Here is a 16759-nt window from a genome sequence, read left to right on the forward strand (position 1 = left end):
ATATGGAAGTAGGAACTTCTAGGCGTGTTACAACGTTGCTTTCCTTAAGATATAATTTGCCCTCACATCAAGGTGCTATGAGGTACTGCGAACTGTCTCCCAGGATACAAAGAAGCCCAACTTCAGTTAAATCTCCCAAGTTTTGTTAAGCACAGACAAAACTCAAGAAGCTAGAAGACTTCGGAATTTCCGTATATCTTGCTGTTGTGAAGCTAGAAGGTATTTATAGGCATTGAGGTGCCTCTTCTGAACAGGTCATGACTCTGTTCGTATGGATGCACCTCTCTGTAGGGATACGAATGCTGACATTCAAATATGAGCCGTTGGATCGTTCGGCCACACGATCTAACAGTTCAAATTGAACCATCAAAAAGATATTTATGGATCTACTTCCATCGCCCTAGATCTTCCGTTGATCAAAATACACGGTTCAGATCTGATCTCGCTCGAAGCGATGCAAGCGTGTGTGTGCCATAAAAGCCTAAACAGCCCACGCCGCGCGAGCGCGCTCGGACGATACACCGTCCTCGCTCATACACTGCACACGCATTGGCGTATCTCATTATTATAAATCAAAGTTAATAGGTAGTATTTATTATTAATTAACTTGGATTCCGACACCTCGGTTTCCAATGTGAGACTACATAAAAAACACTTTCCTAAAATAAATTAAGGAAAGTTTTCCGCACTTATAAATCCAATAAAATGAAACATATATTATTTTATTATATTAAAAATAATATAGCAAAAAAAATAAGAGAATAATCAAGGGAATTTCACGTATAGAGATTCAATACTGAATTGATTTGATCCATCTCATAATCCATATGGATTCCAAAATTGTTAATAGAAAGTAATTCTTTTAATTTTCAAAAGAATTTCGACCATCTGAGGATGAGTTTAAGCATTTGGCCGCCAGCTTCGTTGAAAAACGACCATCACGAGAGAAGATAAAATGGTAGGCATCAAGAGAGTCAGAGATGGGTGTGTTGGCAATACTGCCAGCAAAGTGGGAAGGTAGAACTCGAGATAACAAATCTCGATTCCAATGGTTATGCATCAGGGACTCTGGAACCAACGAGGGTTGATTATACTGTACAAAACAGAGGGTATAGTTTTAGTGGTGAGGTTCTGAATACAGGGGGTTAAACCAGAAAAAAAAATGGATTTATCATTTTCAATGACTTAGAAAATCCTTTCCTTAGGTCCTTAGGAACTTGTAAAGGTGATGGTTTAAATTAGGGGTGTAAATGGATAACCAAAATTCGCTTTCGCATCCACATCCATTTTAGGGATATCCGAATCCGTCCGATTACTAATAGGTAAGGGTATCAATACGGTACGGTATCGGTAATTCGATACGGTACGGTACTGTACTGCATTTCAAATCATCCAACCAAAACCGAATAAATTCAGTACGGTATGAAACGGTATTTTAAAAACGGTTTAAGTATGAAATCGGAACGGTTCGGTATATGGTACGGTACGAATTCGGTATAAAATCATATCACTTTGCTAATGAACCCTTATTTAGAAGAAGAAGAAGAAGAGATCTGATGAGAGTAGGCGCTGACTTTCTCATTGAACTTCTCGACATAGACCATCTAGTGTTACTGTTTAGATGTCATGATGTTGAAGTGGAACTTTATTTTTTATAAGATAAAGATTACTATATAAACTGTTCACAAGGCCATCAGTGAATTATACCTCATATCTTGCTACGTCTATAATTAAATTATGAGCAACATTAATTGTGGATCTGTCCAGCTTTAAAAATGTTACAAGTTTTAAACGCTTTTATAACAGTAGAAATTTGAGGAAGCTCTGAACTTTTAAAACCCAATAGAAGTTCCCAAGGGCCAAGGGTTTTCTGCTCACGTTTGCATCTGTTGTGAATCTGTTGGAATTTCCACGATAATGTGACCTAATTGAATGAGTTGTTGAACCTTTACTACATTACTCTTGCCTCTGCTTCTTAAATCTTCCATAGATCTTTAAAGATAAATCTCACGGCAACAAAAAAGTCCTTTAATTATTTCTATAGCGGAACAAATAAACATGTTCAAAGGCCTCCATGTATCCATTTATTCTACATAAATAACTATTCTTTTTTTCTGTTTTCTTATTACCAACAACCATTAGAACTCATTCATGTTGAACACCAGTAGTTCAATAAATTATAGGAAAAGACAATGAGTCCTTACCAAAAACGGTATTCATTACGGTTCGGTATTCGGTAATTCAATACGATATACGATATATACCGATGGTATACCGTCTGAAACCGAAACCGTACCGTACCGAATTCCAGAAAACCGTTTCAGTACATACTGTACCGATTTGAATCGGTACAGGTGCGGTTTTAAACGGCACGGTACGGTATGATTAAACGATTTCGGTACCATATTGACACCCTTACTAATAGGGTGCGGATATGGTAATACCCCTTTCTTACCGGTTATTATCCATCCAATTTAATTATCCGATTAATCACTTATTTGGATTTATTTTTCTTATTTGTTTAGATCTTTTACTTGAGATATGTGACTATTTTCTAGATTTTCTATTAAAATAACTACCAAAATGGCTAAATTCTTAAATTTCAAACTTAGTCCTCACAGATAAAATGGCAAAGATGTTAACAAATAGTCAATAAAACTTAAATTCAACTTGTATTCATACCCATTTAGAAGAATCTACTTAAGAAAATAAAAACTATCCGACCAAGGAAAATATTTCGGTCGAAACTAGAATTTTGATCTTGAAAAATGCAAAAATTTCAATGTTTCGGTCGAAATTAGTGATTTTTTTTCTGGAAATTCAAACTTCAATTTCGGGCCTCATATGGACTAAAAATGATTTGAATTCTTGCATACTACCTATTTCAAGCATAATAAACACTATAAAACTACTAGTTTACAAAAAAAAAAAACCATTAAAAATGTAACATTCAACTATATACTACATATGAGAAGAAGCGAGAATGTTACCAATTACAAGTCTACTCTATTCCATGTCTCCCTCTTCCGTCTGCACCCCATAAAATGACAATACAAGTCCCATGATGTTTGCCCCATATAGTTGTCGACGTAGTTGGCAACTACAGCTCTGTACGTGGTCTCATCCACACGCTTAAGATTTCCTGATGATGGGAAGTTCTAAATCTTCAGATAAGGAAATGGCTCAATTGCATATGGAAAGGTTGGTGCTGGTTGTGGTGTAGAGTGGAAGATCTGCTCAACAAATGAATGAACACCTTGTTTGTCAGCATAAGGTCTATATTGACAATAAGGTTCCAATGGCTAGCTCCAATAGATGACAGTGGGAGGGACACCATAAGGCTCCACTAGTGGCTGACCCTGAATCTGATAGCCAGGAGGGACACCATATGGTCCATAACCATAAGCTCCATAAGTCGACCTAGTAAAACCAATACTCTCCACAGCAGTATCATATGAGGACTATGCAGGCCCATGCCATCCAGATCCTCTGAAGGTGGAGTCTCTGGAATCATCTATGCTCATCGATCTCATAGATCCCACCAAGCTCTCGGCATCAACTGGACGGTAGGACCCATATGATGGGGTGTCCTCTGTGTTATAGTCATGTCGTCTCCCCTTCCCCTTCCTCGAATATGTAGAGGAAACATTTTTTCCTCGAGATGTAGCTCCAGTAGGGTCTGAATCCTGTGTTGCGTGGGTGAACTAACTCTAGCCTATGAATCTCGGTGGTCGTCCTCCCCCCTTGACTCTCACGTACTACTGGTGCTGGTGATGGTGCTGGTGATGGTGCTGGTGGTGGTGGTCTGTCCCTAGGATCAGTTGAATCCTGATCACAAGGTCCAACACTCTCCTCATCCCCTCTATCATCATTATCATCATCATCATTGTCATCATCATCACCATTGTCATCATCGTCGGAGGCCTGAGTCATTTCATCCTCAGTGTCGGACAAGACAATCAATTCCTCACTCTGGGTGGATGCACTAAGGTGTGGCACGAAGGGATGGGTGGGCGTTGCATCTGCACTCCCCTCCTGGGCCATGAAGTCCTTCACATCAGCCCCCATCTCCCTTGCAATCTGTCTACTAGGACAACCTCCCTCCTCATCCAGCAATGGCTCTCCACTATCCCTGATCTAGTCAATTACTGGGTTATCATCATCCATCTCAAATATTTCGGCCAACTCGATATTGTTATTCTCTCTATCCATCCCCTATCTAATATGATCCTACCTCAATCTCATATTATAGCGTAAGTAGACAAGGTCCTCTAGACTCTTCACACCCAATTGGTTGCACCTCTTTGAGTAGATTAGGCTGAAGGTACTCCAATTTCGCTCACAAGCAGTGGCAGAACATTTTTGGGAGAGCACTTTGCTTGCAATCATACTCAAGTGGGGTGAGTCACGTCCAAATTGCAACCACCATTCAGCTACAACAAACATAGACTCCAATTCATTTCAATACTTTCAATACTTAAATAACTAAGTTAAAGATAGAATATAATAATTAAATATATAATGAATGAACTTACCCCCAGGTGGATTCCCGTCCTAATACGGCTACGGAACGACCGAAGCTCCCAGTGGCATCCCTAAATGTCTTTATCTAATATGTAAAGAAAAAAAAAAACAATAACTAGGATAACTTAGAATAAAACTATGAATTGTGAATATCAAATCACTATCTCACCTCCACTAGGATGATTGCTTGTTTAGATGGATCTGTTCCAACTTCTCCACTACAGTTTGGACAGCATCCATCAAATCTTGCCTCATCCCAAGATTGTCCTTGTAATGGTACTTGGGATTTAAATAGCATGCTATGTAAGAAAAAGTATGTCATAAAAGGAAATAATTAAAACTTAATAGTGTAATAACATAATGAAAATTAAATTGAATCCTAGACTTAACAACTCACCAACCTTATGTTGTGTATGCTGCAACATAGACTCTCATCTAACTTGGATGATGCTAAGGACTTTCTTGTTGCCGTGTGGGTAGACTTGAGCAACATGCTGCTTTCATTCTGTTACACCCCACCCAGCCGGATTCGGTCATATCCGAATACCCGTGGGGGTGATACACTACAAGACTAAGGCTCAGTGATAAATCCACACAAACATATGATATAGCATAATCCAAGGACGAGAATAAATCAAGTTTAAATAATAATCTGAAATATTAATGTTTACAATCATCCATATCTGAAGTTAATCAAAATAAATATCAAAGTTGAAAGAAAAGAAGAATTTGTTCACAGTGGAAATAACTAAGTATCCTGGCAGAAGATGCCAGCCCTTCTCAAAAGATATAAGTGTATAAATAGAAAACAGTGTCATAAATGACACTAAAAATCCCAGAGCATGGTGAGGTCTCTACTGGAGTCAAGCTCCATAGGAGCAGTCCTAGCATGGGCACGAAGCTTCATGCGCATCCACTTCCTCTCCAATTGCTCCTTCATGATAATCTCCTGGCGACGGATCCTCCATTTGAATGTGGTCCTCATAACCTATACAATAGTCTAAAGAAATATACATATAAATGAATGAGTTCAACAGAACTCAATGAGGTCAATTCAACAATCATGTCATGCATTCGTTCAAAAATCCCACGTCACACATATAAGATAATAATGAAATCAATGATAATGATACAATAAATGAATGGTTATGATGTTATGTTCCTAACTCTATCATGTAGTCTCTATAGTAGACAACATTAAGTTAAACACCAATCTCCTCTGGGTGGTCTTAGCCACTCTCCCTCATGACTCTTAATCACGTCTTTTGGGTTCTCTGAAGTAGTTGGGTAAGGTCATGCCAATCCATGGTTGGGGGTATAGGTCACCACTCTCTCACATCACCATTTAGCTAAAGATTTGGCGCATGTCAAGGACAACTCAAGGCCCAATGCATAGTCATATGATCTCACACTACATATGGTCCGGATATCTCCCCTCATACCTAGTGCCCTTTTGGTTCGATATCCTTTTCCACCTAGGAATGGTATCCTTAACAGGAAGCATCTTTTGGATTCCATTCCTTAAACCAATGTCAACCATATATAATGGACAAAATGCTCTCCATGTCCTCTCACAGGTTGGTTACCGATCTTCAACGCTCAAGAGCCCTTATCTATTATATGCAATTTTACCATTCTATGATGAAGTGGGCCTGTTCAGCACTCATATGAACTAGCCACTGACATCACGGGTTAATCGGCTTCCATACCCTTACCAAAAGGGTAGTAGCACTCACAGGGTCATCTAGCCCAACACTTCTAAACACCTAGTATTCATGTACCTAGGTCTATATGCACATTCATATAAGGTCACTAGGGTAATGGGCGAACCCACAACCCTAGTTGGTAAGTAAAAATAAGAGGAACCAAGTCTCAAACCGATCCCACACATTCTCATATCATCAACCACAAGATTCGAAAAGAAATAAAATCAATCATACATTCTTACCTTTCATTCGTGCAAAGTCACACACAATCACATACTAATAGGTATCAAAATAAAGCAAGATAACAATAATGAAATTGAAATAACATTATCAAACTTACAACACATGGTTAAGTATATTCCTCACTTTTTGAGTTAATTATGCTCTCAAAAGTCCCACAAATCACACCCAAGATTATGTAATTATGCTCAAAATTACCTTAGTTACATGAGGGAAAGAGTAAGTATTAATTGGGAATCAATTAGGGTTCAAAAGAGGTCCAAAATACACTTCCCGAACATGACCGGTTGAATGGCCGGTTGCATAGGCTTACAGGACCGGTTGAACGACCGCTCACCCCACCATCAACCTAGTTTCGGGCAAAAATCCATATTTCACCTTCGATTAGAAAACAGATTGAAGCGAAACTTTGGGGTCCTAATTACCAGTAATGGGGTCCTAAAAGTACCCACAATTCATCCCAACTAGGCCTCAAATGAAAAGCTCCAAATTGGCTCTCATGAGTGTTCGCAAGAGTCTCTGAGAAGTTCAAAGCGAAATCGATCGCAACGAATGGCATAAACATCTCTCAAAACAATGGAAAGCAGAAAGTGGAGTAAAAGAAAGCATTCATTACTACTTATTAACTCCAACTACCCAAAACCTATCATTCAATGATGAAAATTTATCATTAACTAGGTTTAGAGAAGAGAGGTTGAAGAACACTCACATTTCTTAGCATTTCCGCGATGATTCGAGTCTCAAAGCAATGCTAGGTGGATGGAATTCGGAATTTCCCTTGGTTTCCTCTTCTCTCCAAGCCTCAGCCCCATTCTAGCATTAGAAAATACATTCTAAGGTGAGTGGAGGCATAAAATAGGGTTTTTTAACCTATTTTTCCTAAACTGCCCCGAATCTGAGAATGGGCAGTCGACCCAGACCAATCAACCGGCCCTTGGTTGACCCCTCAACCAAGGTCCGATTCCTGTGTTTTTCGGCTTGAAAGAAAGGTCTTTTAAGTACCTACGTTTGGGTATACTTACCTCGTCATTTGGATTCTCCTTCATCAATTTTTGGATGTACCAAAGTCGCTTTTTAATCCCTTCGTGATTGACTTTCTCTCTCCTCTTAAACTCTAGAAGAGTAGTCAAGTCATCACTGAGGTCACCACTACCATTGGGTCCATTTTTGAACCTTTAGGCTCCACTCAAATGGCCCATAGTTGTTGCCTACTCGATTTTCGGGTTCGCAATCCTGAAACCATGGGTTAAAGGGTTAGAAATCCGGGGGATTTCCCACATCCTATCTACTGCAGCCCATATGTGTGGTAGAGCACGTCTTTTTTGTTGATCTACCATCCTCAAAACATGCACCACAGGCTCAAGCATCTTCACCATTATCCTCACATTATGCCAGAAAGTCTCATCAAGTATGGTCAACTGTGCTCTCCGTCCTCCTATGGATGAAGAACCCTCCCAAGTAAACCATTGCTCTTATGCAAACATACTCCTAAAGCCAGTCTTCCTACTTTTAAAGCTCTGCAGTACTATCCAATTGGTAGCAAATCTGGTTATGTCTGGCCTCACTAAGTCACCATGACACTTGTCCCTCATCATCTTTAATGCATAGGTGTGGTTATAGATGAAGGTGCTAACTTGTCGAGCTTGCTCCATGGTCTTCTTCACAAGCTTGACCTTTCTGATGTCCTTTAGCATTAAGTCAGTACAGTGAGTAGCACATGGAGTTCAAAGAGCCTATATCTATCCATCCATCAAGGCATCAATACAAAGTTATAAAGTGTACATGTAATGTAAATATATGTATTAAAAATGAAAATTAGTACTATATGTTTTGATACCTGGAGTTCCCATGCATCTTCAACCTAGTTTTCTTGTAGTTGGAGCCATTAGTCACAATTTGGATCACATTCTCCACTCCAACCTCCTTCCCCACTTGCTTTAATAATTTATAAATGTATTTTGCATCCTTCTTCTCACCGAATGCATCTACTGACTTGAGGAACACTATCCTCCCATCTCAATTCAACATGAAATTGATGATGGATTGTCTAGTGGGACCAGACCAACCATCACAATCACTCCATAATGAGCCCACATGGGCTTTAATTCATTAATATACTCATTTAACTCCTCCTTATGCTTTGGCAAATAGACATTATATATCCCATATGGAGTGGGTGTGAAATCCCGCTCAAACCCTAATCTAAAAATTTATATGTAGGTCCGAAGACCCAAAGTGAAGGAAGAAGACAGTTGTGGGCCATCTCAATTGAACCCATTAGGTCTGACCTAGAACCCTTGGAGGCAAATGATGAAGATTCCAATATGGAAACCCCGAGTGAGTTTGGAAGATGATGTGATTAGAATGAAGTTTGGCTAGAAAGGCAGACCAAGATTACAGTGATGACAGCTTTGGAAGGTCCTATAAAGTCAGGTAAGACCCTTTCTAAAGTTGGTGAAGGACCCAGGTGAAGGACCGAGGTGAAGCTTGTGGCCATCGGAGAGTGGCCATCGAAGACCAAAAATCTGATTTTTGGCCTTACTGTCAGGCTTGGTCACTTACCTTTGGTTGCTTTAAGCCACCAACAGAGTCAGTGACAGCAGCTTTTCTCTGTTTTGCTTCCGTTTCTTCCCCGATCGTTAGGGTTTGTTCCTTATGTTCTATACATATTTGTTTAGGGTTATTTTGGTGATTTTGGGCTTGCCCTTTGATCCCTTTCTCGAAGTTTACGAATCGAATTCAAGGTGAGTACGTTCACTCACAATTGACATTATTGCATTCTATATGTTGTTAGATCTTGTTCGCATATGATAGCTATTGTCTTAGATCTTTTTCTATATTGTTTTACTTATGTAATTACAATATGCTTGTCATTATGTGAATTACATGCTTGTATTGAATATGAATGATGGGATTGTAAGTTGGATCGTGCTATGATATTTATGGAATCATGATGTGATGTGATTGCCTAAGTTGTGATTGGGGAATGGGGAATGCCCTTTTGACATTTTTGTTATTGGACACCAGTGGAGGTGGTATGTGATGCATTCCAATGGGGCCCCTTGGTGTTTTCCCTGATTACTGGTTGACATACTTAGGGCATGTCTAGCAGTATTTGGCTAGGGAAAACCCTATCATATCTGACCCTATCAGAAGTGCTATTGAGATCGAGTGACTCGTGGCAGCAATAGGGATTGGTGGGCGCTGAAGACCGGTAACCAACCATGAGAATACACAATCACATTGTGGGTGTAAAACCCAGCCCTAACCTTGACCCGGAAAGCTTGTTATTTGTAGGTCCAGTGACCCGAAGTAAAGTAAGAAGTCAGCTTTGGGCCATCCCAGTGGAGGACTTGGTATCTGGCTTTGAATCCATGAGAGTTGATGATGAGGTTCTATTTATGGAAACTGAATCTTGATGAAGATCGGATTAGTTGATGGACTTGGAGTGCTCTCTATCATGGTTTGAAGGCATTTCTACCTATTAGATAAGTCACTTGATATGTGTGCAAAACCCCTTTAGGATTGGATTTGATCTGGGTCTTCAATTCCCTGTTTAGGAGTTGCTGAACTGATTGGTCGACTGATTGATCGACTGGACCAGTCGACCAATGGGTTCTGTCTTTGGCAATTAGGTCTTGCTTGCTCTATTTAAGTCCAATCTCGAGTCTACTTCGTATTTTCTGCCTCCAAACTCTTTGGAACGAACCAAAGACCTCTGCAAGTCATCTCCCTTGCATCCTTGGTGTTTATCTTGACGGATCTTCGTCAAAACTCTTCCTCTTGCATCAAAGGTATGTCTACACTCTCTTCTTCTCCTCCATCTCTGTTTTTCTTTCCTTTTTGAGTTGAGACAGTAGAGGAGATGCTGCATTCTCTGTTGCAAACATCTCTGGACTTGTCTCTCATGATCTTCCTAAGGATTAATGGCTAATGCAATGATCTTAACCATGATCATTGCAAGCTTTTGAAGGAATCATGATCAAATCATGATCTTGTCTTTGTTCATCTTTTGATTTAAATTCTGATCTTCTTAGATCTACTATATTGATCATGTTAGTAGTCAATTGCTGTGTTTTCTTTACATGATCCATGATCTATCAATCTCTAGTTGTTTCTCTTCTACCATACCATGCTTTCTTCAGGAATCATGATAGTTACATCTATGGTAGGTTTTGTTTCCTTATTTAGATTTATGCTCTTAGGTCTATTTTCTTGAAGATCTAAGTATGCCTTCCATGATATCTTTATCTGAATCAATGATTCATTCTCCTATTGTTCTTGTCTATGATTTCTATCTTGAATTCTTCAAGAACCATGATTGATCTAATTATGGTAACTTTTTGTTTCCTAATTTGTATCTTGAAGACTTGATTCGATTAGTGTTTTGAGGTCCCCTATATGTTAGGATACTACTAATGTAGTTTACCCCTTGATTAGTACCCTTTTGAACCACCAAATTCGGATCTTATATCTTAAAACTCTGATTTTGTAGGCTACTGTCTTCATTGGTCGACTGGGGCAGTAGACCAATCCAATCGACCAATGAGTACAAAGCAACTCCGCATTTGGTCTGTTTTGGATGTTTTGGTATCTTTTCTGTTAGGGATCTTTCCTAATATGTTGTATACACTTGTTTAGGACCTTCTTCTCAAGTTTGTCAAGATCTTACTTGATTTCTTAGGATTCCTTTGCAAGTTATAAAAGGTAAGGATGGTTACTTCTTTAACAACATAAATTGCATATCTTAGTTTCTATATTTGAATCTTGTTAATTTATTTCTTTAATTAGATTCTTATAATGTGATACTATTGTGGTACTGTCTTGATATCAGTAGCATTACTTATTTATATTGAATTGACTCATGTATGATTTACTTACCAGTTATATACAAGTTGATTGTAATTATTGATTTCTTTCCATATATGAAGTTACCATATATGTGATGTTATGAATTGATGCTTGTGTATGCTTAAGTATGGTTTGGAAAGGAGAGGTGTCCTTTTGACACTTCTGTCCTTGGACTACTACGGGAATATTATGGGATGTTTCCGGAGATGCCCTCTGGACACCTTCCTAAACTGTTGAATGACATATCTAGGACTGTCTAGTAGTGTTTGGCTAGGATGTCCCGTTATGTCAGACCTTAATCGGAGGGGTATTGAGACCGAACGACCCGTGGTAGCAATGGGGATTCATGGGCGCTCAAGACCGGTAACCAACCCGTGAGAGGACAGGAATCACATTGTGGGGGCCATTTATTGGTAGGGTTGCATATGGATAGACTTGGGCTCACGGGCGCTCAAGACCGGTAACCAACCCGTGAGAGGACGTGAGAGCTTCCCGTTTACCATATGTGGATAACCGAGAGGGTTGATGAGTCCGTAGTCGGGGACTATGAGGACTCTAGTGTGAAGGATACCGGAAAGGATCGTCAGGGACGAGGAATGGACGTATCTGGATCTGACTTGATGCAACTAAGTAGAAGACTTGCATTTGGCTAGGCTTTACCCTGACATGCGCCGGTACTTAGACCAATGGTTATGTGAGAGAGTGGTGACCTATACCCCCAGCCATGGAATGTCCCGAGGGATGCCGGACCCATTACCAACTGATGATGAGTGATTGAGACTTTCCTAAAGAAGTACGGTGCTATGACTTAAAGCATGTCTGCCAATAGAGACCAGCATATATAGAGTTAGATTCATACATTCATTGTTTGTCTCATACCATATTGCATCTATGTTTGTTTTGTAATCCCGCCATTTATGTTATTATGGATTTAATCGCCTTATACGAGTTTCTTTGAAACTCATTCCTTTATTGTACAATGTTTGTTAGACTATTCTACGGGTTCCGAATATCATGACTGCTCGTATGAAGAAGCGCAAGGAGAAGAGGCATATCTCCAGGAAGGTGATTGCGGTTACGACAATTACGCTGAAGATCCCGCGAGTGGTTATGCTCCGTACGATGCTTAGTCCGACCATAGAGTGGAAGCGCCCTTGTGCCATTTATGAGATTTATACTTATAGGGATATTGTCTATAAGATTGAGAACAATTTAGTTACCTATTGTACCTGCTATTGGGATTAGATTCTATCCTGTTTCTTCTCTTTTAGAACTACTTTTCCGCTAGTTGTAGAGTGGGATTTCGCCTCACTTTACTTATCTGTTTTAGACACTCTGATTATATTTAGTACTCTGATTTATATATGATCCATTCTCTCCTTATTTGGATCTATGGTTTATCTTTCGCACTTCGATTATTATTGTTCATGATTATGTTATTGTTTATGTGGGAGGTTGATTACTCGATACCTGATCTTCGGGCTGTGGATCACACTCTCGGGTATGCCAGATAGGATACCGGCTGGGAGGATGTGACAGTGGGGGCCATTCATTGGTAGGGTTGCATATAGTAAGCTTGGGCTCGTGGGCGCCCAATAATGCAAGAGGCATGAGGGGACACAAGAGCTTCTTATTTATTATTTTTGGATGACCAATAGGGTTAAGAGTCTACGTTGCCAAGAGGGAGAAGGTGACCCTAGGGGGAAGGATACCGGAAAGGATCGTGAGAGGCAAGAAATAGAAGTATCTGACCCCAAGTAGATGTGACTCAGTAGATGACTTGCATTGGGCTAGGTATAACCTTGACACGCGCCAATACTCATGCCAATGGTGGTGAGTGATAGTGATGACCTAAACCTCAACCATGGAAAGTCCGAGAAGGATGCCCTAACCCAACTACCGCAAAGAACCCACTAGACCAAGAGGGTTGAGGGAAGAGTGACTGAGACCTACCCTGAGGAGTATGGTGATTTATCTTAATGCGTGACTGTCAATAGAGACCAGCATATATAGAGTTAGAAGCATACTTGCATATTGTTTCATATCATTTGCATTTGGGCCTTGTTCTTGTTCTTGAGATTGTGATTGTCATAAACTGCTTGTTGAGTTCTTTTGAGCTCACCCTCCGGGGGACATGTTTTCTTTAGATTTTGTTGTAGGTACTGATGATTGCAAGATCCCGAACTACGAGGCCACTGCTTGTGACTCATATGGTTTCCAAGATGCTGACGACTATGAGCATACAGTGAAGCATACCCGTATGATGAGGGAGCGTACAAGAATTAGCCGAATCTTAAGGCTTGAATGTCCCATACTGGAGTCGAGGACATCTGAGTCCAGACCTTGTTTGTTGGATATAGATACTCGTTTTGTTTAGTTTTAGAATGATTCTTAGTTTCCTTTATTGTTCTCAGCTGTAATTCATTAGAGATTCGATCTACCTTCCGCATTGGTTTTAGAGTTTATTTCCACTATACTCTTTACCTGATCTTGTTTATTCCGCACTTTGATATTCTTTTGTGATCCTTCTGAGATCCCTTCTTGATTGTTTCTTAATTTACTTTAATACAATGATTTGTTCTTGTTCTTGATTAATATGATCACCCTAAACTTGATCTTCGAGGTGTGGATCACACCTCCAGGTATTCTAGTTAGGGTACCCGCTAGGGGGATGTGACAGTGGGTCCCTAACACCACTCCTAGCCCTGCCTATCTCCTCAATCATATCCCGATAGTAGGGCCCTTCGACTGTATGTGCTAGAATACTCTAGTAATAAGCCCATTTGGAGAAAGCCATCCCCACTTTTTCCTTCACACTCCCCCATAAGTGCTTCAACTTTCTCTGCTTTTGCTCAGGCCTCCTAAATAGGGTCGGATCATTGTGAAGAATCTCTAGATCCGAATCTGTAGGATGTGCTGATAAAGCTCGACCTCTTGTTGAGGCCTGTAAGATAGGAACCTCCTGTCTCACACTCTAACTCCTCCTCATAGGGACTTGGGAGCTTTCTGTGCCTCCCATACCTGCTAGCTCTCTAGAGGACTCACAACCCATAGACCTCTGTTGCCTCCTCATGTCATCAACCCTTTGCTGCTCCCTACTCATCATCATCGCCCTCCTGATCTGTTCGGCCTATAGGTCAGGGTCACATCCATACTATCCTGGCTCCTCTAGATCATAATCCTCGGGCTCTCGAAGGTCATCTAGGCATGCATCCTTGAACTCCTCCTTCTGTGTTCTCTTCTCTTTCCTCTTTTGTTTTCTCCCACTAATATATGAGGTCATTGCCTTCTTGACCTTTGAGGGCACCTTTTGGCACCCTACTACATCCATGTTTCCACAAGCTAGATGCACCTTCAGTCTAGTGGCCCTACCTCCTCCAATTTATTTCTTGCACTAATAACACTCGTTCTTCCTCCTATCAGTTGTCAATGGCCTCCCGTGTTGCCAAACTATGTATGACATCTTTGAAAAAAAGTGCCTGATACAAGAAATACACACTAAGTGAAAAGCTCCACAATATGCTCAAAAAATTCCATACATGTTTATAATAATAACCTCCTATTTTTAAATACAAAAAAAAAAAAAAAGGTATTTTTTAATATAAAAGCTCCACAACATGCTTCAAAAATTGCATACATGCCTCCACTAATACTCTCCTATTTTTAAATTTAAAACATACATTAATTAGTTTTCTTTAATATTTAAATACTTTTAAAATTATTTAAATATATATAAAATATAGTAAAAATAGATAATAACAGAAAGAAAAAAAATTGATTTGATTCAACACCATCACAACAATATGGTGTCTCAACTCTCACACATAATTTACCAAAAAAAATTTAATAACAAAAAAATTAAGAAATAAAAAAATAGTAGGAAGAACCAAAAATTAATTTTGACATTACAACTTCATACTCAACACTCTAAAGTAACATACTTAAATTTAGAAGCAATCCAAGAAGATTTAAGACACAAACAAAACACAAATAAAAAATGAGGAAATTAGTTACTCACCTTGCAAGATTTGAAAAAATCTACAAATGGAGGACCAAATCTAGTGCTTGAATGAAATGAAGTTGTAGAAATTACGTCAAAAGAGGGATGAAAGCAAGAGAAAAAAAATGAAAATAAAAATAAAAAAAGGGTCGACATCAGAGAGGCGATAGGGGTCGAAATGATGATATGTTGAAATAACGATCGAAAACATTTATTTTTGTAACTGCACAAATATCGTTTCGGTGCGATAAGATACGAAATATCATGTCGTATCGATTGATACGATACATTTTGTGTTCCTATCCTTGCATTTCATTTCGTTTTTGAAAATTACAGACATTTCGACCGAAATTGTCGAAATTTCGATCAAATTTTCTTCTATGTATCCAACTATCATCCGAATCTGACTGAATCCATTCGAAAACCGATAGAATATTAACCGAATTCGTCCGAATATAATAGAATACGGATATGGTATTACCGCCATCCGGTAAGAATCCGATCCATTTACACCCCTGGTTGAAATTGCATGGTACATGAGTATCATTCCTCAGAACGAACACAGAAGAATAGGGACACCCTCTTGTAGCGTTATTGTCTCTGGGTTTTGGATTCAAGAGTTTTTTTTTGTTTAGTAATTAACAGTTGGATGATTGGATTTTACGCTGGTGTACAAGGAAAACTCAAGTGGGTGGAATCAGAAGTTAGTAACGGCACCTTAAAAGAAAGAAAGAATGGAGCCATGCTTCTACATCTTCCTGTTTACTTTTTAAATGTCATCTTCTCAATTTGATTATGTTCTTCAATCTCTCCCCGGAATTGACGATCAATCTTTCGATGTTCTGAGGATTAAATCTTTGTAAGAATCTTCAAATTTATCATGAGAAACTCAGCATCGAGAATCAAAATGAAAATCCTTGGAATGAGTTATACCATCCAAACCCCCTTCTGATTTCCCAAGTAGAATCTCAATCGGAAAGGTCAAGAGTCCAGTAGAAGTAGAGAGTGGAAATTTTTCCCCAGGGGGGTAAAATGGAGAGTGGTATTAGATAGTAGCTAATCAAGCTTCCTTGGATTCAACAAAACAGGAATCTTGAAGGAGATTGGATGAGGATTTGAGCAGAGACTGGAATGGAGAAATCAATGATTTTCACTGGGTAAAGCACTGGATTTATTTAAACCTTCCCCAAAGGTGCTAGTGATAGATGCTCGTATCAGCAAAGTACCTTAACTTTATGGTACCAGGATTCCTGAAGCAATGTGATAGGTACCCAAGTTCTAACAGCAGAACTGCTGTTGCTAAACTTCAAGTTTGTTTGGATTGAATCAGATTTGATGTAGTGTTAAAAGGAAAATATAGGAGAGTTGAAAGAAAGAAAGAAATAGAACTCAAAACTGGTGTCAAGTCCTCTAACTCCGACAGGAGCCTGTCAGCCAA

The sequence above is a fragment of the Hakea prostrata genome, chromosome 3 (assembly GCF_041222555.1).
Source record: "Hakea prostrata isolate BN-2017 chromosome 3, UWA_Hpros_2, whole genome shotgun sequence".
Taxonomy (NCBI): domain Eukaryota; kingdom Viridiplantae; phylum Streptophyta; class Magnoliopsida; order Proteales; family Proteaceae; genus Hakea; species Hakea prostrata.